At 42.8% G+C, this 13,065-nt stretch overlaps 1 protein-coding gene across 5 annotated transcripts in view; it reads left to right on the top strand.

Moving 5' to 3' along the window:
* The window catches only part of LOC135912514 (uncharacterized), a 91,386-nt gene that overhangs the window by 14,621 nt on the left and 63,700 nt on the right, over positions 1 to 13,065 (top strand). Inside the window, exon 3 of one of the 5 annotated variants that reach the window (XR_010567706.1) lies at positions 720 to 901. The exons of the other annotated variants lie outside the window; for them this stretch is intronic. The gene's annotated coding sequence lies outside the window, so the exon portion shown is untranslated. Of the gene's footprint in view, positions 1 to 719; positions 902 to 13,065 lie in introns of those variants that run through there. 5 annotated transcript variants of the gene reach the window in all.

The following is a 13,065-nucleotide window of genomic DNA, read 5'->3' as shown; positions in this document are numbered from 1 at the left end:
ACGTTGAGGACAACGTCGACAACGGGTCAATGCGCCGTCCAAAGCCGCGTTTCTCGCTAGCTCCCCTGTCGCCTTGGCCGTCCCAACTCTCCCGTTGAATTCGTGCTCGCGCAGTCACTGGGACTCTCTGACTTGTGTCGTGATGAGGCGTAGCAGGGAAATACTTGGCGCAGCTTTGTGACTCTGATCGCGTCTCGCGTTTTCGTTTCTATGGCCATGTTATTGTTCGAGATCTCCTGAGTCGTACTGACACCTTATTCCCTTTCATGAGTGTGCGGTGTCAAGAGATAGTGTGATGTGTACAAACGGCTTTGTCTTTTATTCGCACCAAGATTTTCCCTTGCGTGTGCGATATCTTCACAAGAACCTGTCTTGAAAGGTCGCCTGTGTAGCGCCGCTTACGAGCTTTCGCCGCTGTAGGACGTATTTTTTCAGTGATCAGTAGAACCTGTAGAATTTTAGGATATGGGCGTTTCCTTGCTGTGGATAGGAAGAGTTATCTTGCGGCGTCTGTGGTAAAACCATATAAAAATGCTGAACACTTCAGACTGTTACGTGATGAGCACGATTTGCTACCCGAAACGGTGCAACAGTGCAGCATCCACCGAAGTGAAGATGATTTCCGAGTGCCTCATTGAACGTTTACTCTCTTTCTGTGTTTTGGCTCACTCTTGAACCAACACAAGTTTGCCTTACCCGTTGTTCTTTTGTGATTTCAGTGCACGCGGAAAGAAAAATGTCCTGATGGCTGTTTCTGTGGGTTTGTAGGAACCAATAGTTCTGGCATTTGCCTCTCCTACGACAGTACTTATTGATACCATGGTAATGTTACACCAGCGAGAGTGACAGCGCAGTGCGTTACGGGAAAATAAATGCTTTGCCTGTCTGTTTCATTGATGTACGTGCGTTTCAAGTCCATTTATTTGTCATCACGAAAGGAGCCTCCTAATGCCTATGACACACGCATGAATACCATAGCTGCTTCGTAGAAAGGGAAGACAACTGAGCAGTTGCAATCTTTGAAAATCGTCGATCCTACAAACCAGCTGGTAAACAAACCGGCGTGCAGCTACGAGGAATACCAAGAAAGGGCAAAGTGACCTCCTGTACCGTGATGTTGCACAATACCGACCGAACGAAAATTGCTACCTGCAGCCTGAAGCGCCTAACGGATGCGGAAAGAAAGGTTCACGAGTTGGCCCATAGGCCATCGAAAAGTCATACGTGGTTCCCTTTGAAGTGGTTTCCCTGTGCTAATGTCAAACGTCATTCTTGGAGAACGCTAGACAGGGTAAAGAAGTAAACAAGACCAGAGGTGTGCAAGCGCCACATCTCGAAAGGTAAAGCTACCTTTGTATCATTGCAAATTAGCGAGTGATAGACCTTTTATGTTGATTACTCTCCACTGTTCAGGGCCGGGAATAAAGCACGCTTCGCATAGAAAATTAAATGATGGGGTGAGTTAACTGAGTAGCGTTGATATTCTGAAACACGCAAACGGAACGAAAGACAGGGCACAGGGGAAGACTGAGGAGTGATACAGCTTAAATGCGAGAACATTTCTTCAGCTAGCCTACTTCAGGGCTTGGCAACGATACTTCGCAATATGCATCATGTAAAGAGACAAGATACTGAGTTTATAAGTACTTGGTAGAGATACAAGATACTAGCAAACTAACTGTACCGAATACGATATTTGTCATGCGTATCTTAATATACTTTGATACATTTTAACTCTTCACTTTAGCCCCAGTGTTAGGGGCTTTTGCAAAATTGCGGGTGTTCAATTCGACCGCAAACTTCGATCTTTTCAAATTTCTTCACTGAACACGTAATCATTTCTTGGTTGCCACTTTAACCAAATAGTTAGTATACTGCCACCCCGCAAAAGTCTGTGCAGCATGCCGAACTTACATCAGCTCAACGAAGGTATGCTGCGCAGTAAGCAATTTTTCATACTCCCTTTAAACTCCTCAAGATGTACTGAATTATTGATCAATCATTAAGCGAATCAGCGTGTTATTTTGCTACGTCAAAACTAACGAATTGCTGGGCTACTTGTTCTCGCATGGATGACCAAGAAAGCGCTGCAAAGAGACGACGTCTACAGGAATGAAAGACATATGCAAGTGCTACTCGCCACCATTTAGTTGCGCGAAGGGCTTCACATATCTACTACCTTGTCAGGCATGCGCACAACAAAAATAGAATCTCATCGCAAGTAGAACACGCGCAAATAAAACCAGGCTGCACAAAAAGTCAAACTCTGACGTAAGAAAATCAGCGTCAATTATGATGCTCCCTAAGGTGAAATTTTAAGCGGACCTCTATACGTGTTTTCATTTTGTGGTATATTGCCTGGCGCGGACACTGTCTCGTGCGGCACGTTTCAAACGGAGCGATGTGTGGCGCGACTGTCCCGGCAAGCGCCTGATCGCGAAAGGCAACGCGTGGCTAATGCGTGGGCGCGATTCACAGCGGCCGCCGCAGACAGACCTCCGCTCATGAAGCGCTTTGGTGAATAGACGATGCGTAGAGTGCCTCGATGTGTGCGCCGTCGCGAACAAAGCGGAGGCGAGCGAGAGCATCGAGGCATCCTAACGACGCGCGCGACTTTTGCGCCATCTCCTAGCCATCGTTGCCATAGTCGGTCTTGCGTGTCATTGCGCTATCCTCACGCCTTCGCCTGCCTTCCTTTTCCGCTTCCCGTCGCATGGCTCCGCTGTACCCTCCTCCTCCGTTTTCCTCCTGGCCACCTTTTCGCGCTCGCTGTCTTTCATTGCCCGCTGTGCTCCGCGTTCGCTCGCATCTTTGCTACGCTCGTTCACTCGGTTACGAAGTACGCCGCCGGCACTCCGCGCGGGAACGGGCGCCGGCACGGTGCACTCAATCGCACTCTAAAATAGATGATGATAGCTGTCGGGGCTTGTCGGTACGGTATATATTATTTTGTTGTAGTGAAAGCTGAACGAAAACGATAACAGAACGGCACATCTGACACACACAGCGCCAAGTTTTAACATTAGGTTTATTTCCAGTTCTCGTCGCAATATATACACCCTCGAAACGTCATACAGCACGTGTAAAATATCCGTAAACATGAACGAAAAAGAGGTAGCAACACGCAAGCATGTTTTTTGACACACATATTGATAGACATGTACACGTTCAACGCGAACAAAGATAATCGAACTCTTTTCTGGATAGTGAAGCGGAAGGGTCATTGGCGAATGTGTCACCAAATGTTAATATGCATGTGTAGCTTCTATTATCAAGCTCATCATGTCACACCTGCTTCTACTCATGAAGACTGTTTAGCTAAATTTTGGTTGTGAAACCAAGATTGTTAATCCTGGTTTGCACTTGCTGTAGATTGCATTTGCAGAAGCTAAAGACAAGTAAAAATGCTTTTGAAGTTTATTAATGAGGCGTTCACGCAACGGTTGTCAAAGATTGGGTTGCCATGTACGTTGATTCTATGAATTGATGTCGATGCCACGTAGGCTGGTCCGCAAAGTCAATAAGTATAAAAATTAGGTCATAAGACATTGCTCGACCATTCGTTTTAACTATTTTATAAAATTTTTAATGCCGTAGACTAAACGCAAATGAAAAATGGCAAAATATATGTGTGAACAGGAGAATCCTAAATAAGCTCTTAAAATCAGGGATTTTACGATAAAATTGTGAAAGTTGGCAGCTATTTCTAAACCACCAGCAATGGTTAAAAAATACAGCGATGTTACACTTCGTGAACGCAGTTTAGCGCAATCGTTTGGGTGCAATTCTTATACTACTGCGACAACAATTTTATGGATGCTCCTGGCGCATTTCTGCCTTCCACGTCGCATCAACTTTCTGTGTAAAGACCAACCATCGTCCCGTGCGCCGTAGGCTGCATGTGCGTCTCGAAAAAAAGTGACGGAAATAATTTCTATACGAACGTATTGAATGAAAGTGCAAGTACACAGTGTGTGTAGACAAAATATAATTGATTCTGTAGTCTATGTCCAAATTGTGGTGCGATTGTTTTTTTTTTTGATGGTATGATTCCACGGCACGTTATTTTGTAATAACCAGAGAATTAGACTGCCTTTGCCAATATTTGTCAAGTATTTAAACATATTGTGTTGGCAGCATGAGTGTTGTGTTCCTAGCATACAAATACACTTAGAAAATTTCCGTCTTCCGCTGTTGTATTTCATGAGGCAATATTTATAGAATGTGAGGGAAATGATTCTTACCATGTGTGCGGCGTAACGAGAGTGACAACGGCAAAACGCAGTCTTGCACGAAGGCACCCTTCTCAGAAGCCATGAATTTATTCGGGAACTTACAAAAAATTATGGCATGGTTGGATCATTGGCAAATGATCTTAAACTGAATGAAATCAGTGCTCATGCCTATTTTTAGAAATAGAAATATTTATAATTTTTCATATCGTATAAACGGCCATGAAGTTACTCCGGTTAAAGAACCTAAATATTTAGGCCTCCTGTCTACACCGAACTTACTGTGGCATTTCCATACAGGAACGTTGTTCGACAACTAAGCAGGTATTGTAAGGGCTCAGATGAAACTGGCATAGTGCTTACAGTAAATTAAATATTTTTCATGCACTGCCTTGCTAAGACAATATCAATGAATGCGCTAAAATTAGATAGGGATTCTTATATTCAAACAAGCTGTTTAAAACTTAAGAATGTCTGGCGTCTTTCTGCCATATTTATTAAATATCGTCTTTGTTACTCTCCGGCTGAACTATGTAAACTCTCTGAGCTCACAAGGCCAAAAGGACGAACCGAATATGAGAGCATTAAATTTATTTTCTGAGAAATACATTTTAGGTACAATAAAAATAAGGTACGATAAGTATTTTCATATCAAAACTGACGAAGTACCCTGACAGCGACCCAGTATGCTCATGTGCCCTCCCATTGCGCGTAATGACTGCTTCAAATACACTTGCTTCGATAGGGCCAGTAAACATCGGAGTCTTTTACCAGACTTTGTTGCCACATCGTATTCTGCCAGTAAAATTTAGAAAGAGTAAATGGCCTTGTGTGCCCTCATGCACTGCGATAAAAAGGTTATGATGAGTGTGATTTGTTTCTTTTTCTTCAAGATGCCCTTTAGCCTGTTTTTGTGTGTTTATTGACTGGCTTTCAATGCATGAGAAATGACGCGTTTGCTTTTCTTGCAAATGCACTTCTTCTGTATCTACAAGCAAAGTAGGTAGAGACTGAGGAGCAGTTAAGTAGAAAACAAATAGGGTTGTACGCGGTTACAGAAACGCACATTAGAGATTCAGGAAAGCCGTCAGTGATTGAGATATTATGCTTGGAAAAGGTGCAATAGAATTAAATCAGAAAGAAAGGGAGGGAAAGTCGGAATGCTCATTCATCAGGGCGCCAAAAGGAAAGGATTAACTTCAATATGTCAAGAGTATCTGTCAAGAGTATACGTCAAGAGTATGTCAAAAGTATCAAGAGTAATGAGATGAAAGAAAACTTAGGTATGCGTGAGGTGTTTGTGGACCAAAAATCATTCCAGAGAGAAGAATCAAAAGTTAGCGAAGTGCTGATATTAAGGCTTTCGGAAATGATGCCGAAATTATCCTATTAGGTGACATGAACGTCCACATACAGGATCTAGATGGCTATACCTGCAACAACGACAAGTCAATGCTACTTCTTTGTGAGTAATATAATCTTGCTCTCATGAATACAGGGCCTATGTGTGATGAGCAGACCACGTGGGACGTGGGAAAAACGACAAATGACTATTGATTACTGCACAATGACGGAAGGAATTTATGGCAAGTTGAGAGAAATGGTCGTTGTCGAGGAAGGATTGAGCCGCATAGGTAGTGAGTATAAGTATCATTTTGAAAATGGAATATGCAGTTGGGAAAGAGAGCAAGGAGCCTAAAATGGCCAGTCCAAATTTGAACACTGAACAAATAACAAATATAGTCGCAAGACTCGAGGGAGAACTTGGCAAATGGCCAAGCAAAGAGTGGGATATAGTGAGCTTCTAAGTCTATTATGACAGAAATACGGAAGGAGAAATGATATGCTCGTTGTAAATGAATGAAAGAAACCCAGAAGCTGGTTGGACAGGGAGATACGAAACGCGATTGCAAAACAATAGAAAGCATCACGATAGCTCAGGCCGGAAAAAAGAAAACGCAGTTGCCGCAGGAAGAAGTATCCAGGGAATGGGAAATTTACTGGGAGTATACTTGTAGATACATCTCCAAGTTAAAATAAAAGGTGAAAGTGAACCTTCGGTGTCAGAAATGACTGAGAAAAAGAAGGTCACCCCTAGAGTATTTTGTAACCACATAAACGTATTAGGAATTAAGTCTAGAACGATACAAGATATCCTAGACGAAGGTGGATACAAAGGTGGATAGAAATACCACGGAAGAGGACGTGGCATTAAATTAAATCCGGAAAGTACCAGCCGAATATTTCCAAGGCAATGAAGAAGTCGTATTTGGGAAAGAAAGGCATGAAATAGAGCAAGCTGGGAAAGGAGCTGGTGCTGACAAATGTCAACTGGAAGAAAGCCCAAGAGAAAATTGCTAAGCGCACAGACACAGGGGTAGACGACATTAGCGTTAGGCTGAGGAATTAACTAGAACCAAGGAGTAAGCATGTTCTGTTGAAAGCAGTAGAAAAAACCTTAAGAGATAGATGAACACCGGACAGCTATCGACAAGATAGAATGAATTTGATTTATTTAGGTGAAAGGGAAAAAGATAGATTTCACTCATATAGGCCGTTGACCATTACATCGGTATATACAGGTTAGCAATGCAGGCGATTAAACTAAAGCTGCAAACTTAAACAGGCACTAACGGCATATTAGGAGAACTTCAAACTGGCTTCACAATTGGTAGGCGTCTGAATGATAACTTGTTTGTGCTTACTTACCCCCGTATGCAGAGATGCAACTTAAGTCGAAGCACATGCTTGACTTGATCCGAGTGACGCCTATCGGGAACGCGCCGAAGGAAACGCAGTGAGCGTCTTTGGGCACGTTAACGCCTGGCGTCATCTAAATCAAGCCAAGCATGTGCTTCGACTTAAGTTGCATCTCTGCATACGGGGGTTAGTGTACTCAAATATGAAGAGTAGAAAGCAGACAGCTATATGTGGCCTTTTTAGACATTAAAAGAGCGTGTCAGAATGTACACCGCAGGAGTTTGTGGGATATCCTGGAAGGTGAAGGCTTAGGCGACAATTGTATACAGGTCTTCAGAGAGATTTACCTTGAGAATACTGTTTGCGTTTGATGGGAAAGGATAAGGAGCGTGGCGAGAGTTGATATCAACAAGGGACTCAGGTAGGGGTGCCCTTTATCCCTACTGCTGTTTATGACGCACACGGTAATGATGAAAGGGGCGCCAGAGGGAAGTAATTTTTGGTTTAATCTCCATTACAAACAGGCAGGCACAGTAGTAGAGCAGAAGGTTCCACGTTTGCTTTATGCGAGCGAGATCTTCTTGCTGGCTGACAAGCAAAGTGATACGCAAGGTCTGGCTAATATCTGTGAACAGAAAGGTGGGAATTTAGGTCTGAAATTTAGCGTTGGAAAATCAGGTATCATTGTTTTAAAGAAAACAGTGAACAGAGAGTGCCAGTACAGGGACGCTATAATGTAAAACTATTCGTAACTTGTCTATTCCAATTCTGTAATGAGCCACGCACGATTGGTCTAAAAATCTTAGGGGCCCCCCCACTTCGCCTGTCTGTCACGCGACGTCATGAAAACCGCGAGAGCCCCCCGCTGATATGAAGTGCACATGCTGATTATGCATAAATAGAAGGAATAAAAGAATAGTCATTTTTGTTTTGGCACCTTTTAGCCTTTAGGCCTCTCATATTGTTTAAACGTTTCTGTGATGCGCCCACATTGCCTTTCTGTCACACGACGTAACAAATACGCGAAAACTCACCGCGTCAAGGAGGCGCGTATGCGTTAAAGATGCACTATATAATATGCCGAACAAAACTGATGTTTTTAAATAGCTGTAGGCTGCCCCGTTCCGAAAAAACAAGATGGCTGTGCACCGGTCGTCAGGAACTAGCTTCTCGCACCTGCCCAGTAGCATTTGTTTATTTCCCTATATTTATACTTTCTGTGCCGCCGTATAACGTTATCTTACCCTTTCGGCACGTTTACGACGTCGCTCTGCCACTCTTCTTTGCTGAGGATCCGTTTGCCGGCATTTTTAAACTTCCGTTGCACGCCACCGCGATTTTCCACCAGCACTGCAAGCTAAATAAAGGGAAGCGGACCACTCGCAAAAGCTGGCACCACCCTCTTCATCCGGTTATCTATTTTCAATGTGCTGGCTCAGCAGCATCGAAACCCGCGCCATCTGAGCGCGCTCCTCGCCTTTGGTTAGCCAATTAGATCAGAAAAGCTGCTCAATGTAGGCACTTTTGTTCATTTTGAAAGCGAACTAAAGCGGCTTCCTTTAAACCGGCGTCCGGTATCTCGGTAAATGCAAACGGTCTCGGCGCTTTACCGGATTAGTGGAGGCGCAAACGTGAACGGTCAGCCGCGTGCAGGAACCTGAGGGCGCAGAGCTCAACCAGACGAACGTAGCTAGTAATGCAGTGACCTAGGGTCCTGTAACGTAAAGCTATTCGAAACATTTACAATTCTGCAGTCAGCCCTCCACTATTGGTTAAAAAAATTTTCATGCCCCCACCTACTGCGGGTGTCTGTCACGTGACGTCACTAAAATGGCGAAAGCGCCTGATCTGATATGATATGTGCACACTGATAATGCCTGATTATACTCAACGAAAGAAAAATAACAATTTCTCATTTGACGCCTTGAATGCTATTAGCGAAGAAGTCGTCGTATCACCAATTTTTATTAGTCAAACGTTTTCGGGCTGCGCCCACTTTGCCTGCCTGTCACGCGACGTCACAAGAACCCAAAGACTCACCGCGTCAATGTGACGTGTACGCGTTAAAGACGCATTAATATGCCGAACAAAACTGAAAATTTTTCTGAATAGCCGGAGTCTGCCCCGTTCCGAAAGGAGTAGACGATGGCTGTCCGCCGATCTCTGCGGCAATGTCTACTTGGAGTTACCGGAGAGCATGGATTTATTTGCGAATAATAAAAGATTTTGCATGGCAGTATAATGTTATTGAGACGTTTTACCACCTATGCGATATTGCCCTGCCAACTGTTCTTTGCTGATGATCAGTTTCAGAAGCATTTTTAATGTTCCGTTGAATTCCGCCGCGATTTTCTATCAGCCACCACAGACTAAATAAGGGGAAGCGGACCAATCACAGATGCTGGCACCACCCTCCTCATCCGGCTATCCACTTTCACTGTGCTGGCTCGGCCCCATCGAAACTCTCTCCACTTCAGCGTGCTCCTCTCCTCTTCTCAGCCATTTAGATAAGAACTGCCGAATACACGGAATGCTATTCGCTTTGAAAGGAAAAGAAAGTGACATCCTATAAACGAGAAGCGCGTTTGATTGGGCTTTTCAAACGCTGCCAGTTACCACCCGATGCTTGCGTCGGTGGTTAGGTAAATTTTGCGTCAGAAGATTGGAATAAAAACAGACTGGAATAGTTTTACGTTATAGGGCCTCCCTTATGTGTTTTATTTTGCCCTTAGTGTAAATTTTCAACAGCGACGCGAATAGGCCGCTGCCCCACAATTCCACACCCAGTGAGGTAGAATACGCTTGTTTACTGCGACCTTAGCTTTGTGTTTTTCGCAATTCAGGGCTGGGCAAAAATACTTTGCAATTGTATCATGATACCATGCAAGATAGTCAGGTAACAAGTATTTGAGATACAGATACAAGGTACTATTGCACTCATTGTATCCGATACGATACTTTCCATTTATATCTCAAGGTACTTCGATACATTCACATGTCTTATTGTAGATCTTATGATATAGCAGCAAGCGCGTATGCACCAAAATGTTTGCTTTGAAATTTCTTAACTCCGAGCAACCTTGTTTTTTTTTTAAAGAAATATCTATTGGTATCTGAAAATGTTTGTCTTTCTTATTTTTTTTTTATTTTCATCATTCATCATTAGCACAGAAGGAGGTCCCGGAGTTGCAAGAACTGTCAGGGGGGCCTCCTATTAGTAATTTAACATTGCATGAATTGATACATTATGGCAGTATAGCAGCGACAGACATCAGAAAACATGAACTTAATGAAAAAATAAACAAATACAAAAAGTTGCTTACAATAATTGAAGTTCAAAACTAAAGCAAATGAAACCGATACAGCGTATGAATAAATAAATATGTAGGAATTGACACGTTATGGAAACATAGGAATGACACATGTCAAAGAACACGAGGTTAATGTAACAAATAATTAGAAACAAATATATGCTTACAATACGCAAAGTACAAATGTTATATAGACTATGCGACAAAAATTTAAAATGCCTAAGAAAGGAGAAAAAAAGAAGACAAAGAATGATATAGAATAACAAGTAAATAAAAGCAGTCGATACAATAGGTAAATACAGAAGCATTGAAAACTGGTAAATAGATTTGTAGACAATATATACTTAAAGTAATGAATCAATAGCCAGTAGTGTCGTTAGTAAATATTTCTTCGTATCTCTCCTGAATGTTAATGTTGTGTGGCAGGCTTTAATATGGGGTGGTAGTTTGCTCCAGTATTTAATGGCCGCAAAAAGGGAAGTAAACATTCCATAATTAGTGGTAATTCGAGGGAGTAAAAATTATTGTTAGAGGAAAATCTCGTATTATTAGTGTTGGTAAGAGCAGAATTGCTCAAAGTATAATATGTTCATTTCGAAACAATTTATTTGCGTTGCTTTAGCTACCTAACATGAAAGCTCTTTATTCGCCGCACTGTCAGCGGTTTTTGCTTGTCGCTTTCTAATTAATGGGAGTTGCTGTTCTGCTTGCAGAACAGTTAGAGGGTTGCCATCTAACTACAAGAACTTCAATAAGAAGCCTCTGCACTATGGCGCAAATACTACTGTGTTTTATCTTGTCGCTAAACGTATTCCCTTTTACGCAACGCCTTGTCACGGCACAGGTGTACCGCAGTAAGAACGCTGGCAGCGACATTTCTTTAAGCATCCTAAATACAGACCGCACATAAAGTCACAATGATATTTGATATTATACTTGTCTGACTGCGTAAAGCTTTCGTTAGCAACATATTCATTAACGTGCCATTTTACGATTTTCCTTCTAGAGATAACTAGTGCCGTCCAAATACGTTTCACACGTATTGTAGTGGCATAAATCGTCGCAGGATATCGCCGCTATTCACACTACTGCCACCTATAGCTCCCAATATCTGGTGATTTGAAACATAAGAAAATTTACGGGTGAGATTAAAAAAAGAAAAATATATCTACGTTCATGGTTATATTGCACTCAGTTTTACAAAGACGATATTAAGAAAGGACAGGACGTGGACGGACGTAGCGCTTAATATCGTTTCTTAATATCGTCTTTGTAAAACTGAGTGCAATATAACCATGAACGTTCACCAACTAGCCCCCTTTATTGCTTTACTAAATATCTAAGTTAAATAGAAAGGCCGTTCCGTACCACACAATCACAGCGAATACGTACAAACATACAAACACGATACAGGCGGCACCATTATAGCTATTAGATTTAAGCATGAAGTATTGTCAACTTACCTGTTAGATCAGACAATAGAAAATTCAGTCAGTGCCTGTGGAAATTCAGGTGGCTTAGTGGCAGCAGTATCAGCTTGAGAAGCGGAGTTCAGTGAACGTTTATAGTTCCGCACGGTGATGTCGCAATAGCAGTATCTTGTATCTTTAGCTGCACGATGTATTCTTTCATGTATCGGAAATGCAGATACTGATACATCTCTTGAAAGACGTATCATGACACAGATACGAGATAGCCTCAAAGCATCTAAGATACTAGCTAAGATATATTTATCTTCGATACTGCCCAGCGCTGTGTCCGATTGAGCTCTGCGCCACGTGGTGGCTGCACCGTGCAGGACGTTCACGTTTGCGCCTCCGCGCATCCAGCAAAACGCCTAGTCCGCTTACGTTTACCTGAATACCGCACAACCTAAAGCTCTACCACGATCTGCCTTGCGCTGCTAGCATGAGCGTTGTGCGTACTTTGTTAAGCAAACTAGCGTTTCTGCTGAGCTGTTTAATTTACGTACTGGTGTGAGCGGAACTGACAGCAAACTTGGCTGAGTGGGCGAGTTGGTGATCCATAAAGAGCCTGTGGAGTGTGAGAGGGAAGACCGCGTAAGCGTAAACGTAAACGTAAACGAAAACGTAAGCGTAAACACGAAGAATAAAATGAGATGGGACAAGCGCTGACTTTCAAGTGGTAATTTAGTGCTACATATGTATTACTTATACAGACGTGTATATACGCCAGTATAAATATTTCATGAGGCGAAAACGTTTACATACAAAAAAAAACATCTGACAACAGGTAAATGTTTCTTATCAATTATTGTCGCCCTCTGCGCATGCCTCCTTGTTCCAAAAAATCCTAATTTCCTAAGATCCTAAGACCTAGATCCTAATTTCCTAAGATCCTAAGATCCTAAAATCCTAAGATAGGGCTACCAACCGTTTGCTGACACGTGCGCATGGTTCTCTGGCCATTGGTGCTGCTTCTCAATGCACGCACGTCTGCTCGTTCCTATACTTGCAAATCACTTCGCTCCGGTGAAAGATGTGGTACAGACACACGTATGCAATGTAGAGTGAGAATCTACCTCTGCATAGGAAAAGGAAGAATTGAAACCGTTTCCTTCTATCGCATATTGTTCGCGTGCTCAGGCACGCGCTCATCAAGTCGTCTTGCGCCTCTTGTTATGAGCGACAATTTGCGCGAGTACGCAAATTAGGCGCGCAACGGCAAGGAAAGCTTTCTCGTTCTTGCAGGGCCCTCCGCTAGTTCCCCAGCATATTTTTGAAACCTTTGATGAAGTTATAACGCGTGCACCCTGTTGAATGGTATATGCAGTTAAGCACTAAGGCAGCCCCCCGGGCATA

This window comes from Dermacentor albipictus, chromosome 2 (assembly GCF_038994185.2).
Source record: "Dermacentor albipictus isolate Rhodes 1998 colony chromosome 2, USDA_Dalb.pri_finalv2, whole genome shotgun sequence".
Classification (NCBI taxonomy): domain Eukaryota; kingdom Metazoa; phylum Arthropoda; class Arachnida; order Ixodida; family Ixodidae; genus Dermacentor; species Dermacentor albipictus.
Note: the sequence above shows the minus strand (reverse complement) of the source record. Positions and strands in the feature narration are given on the sequence as shown.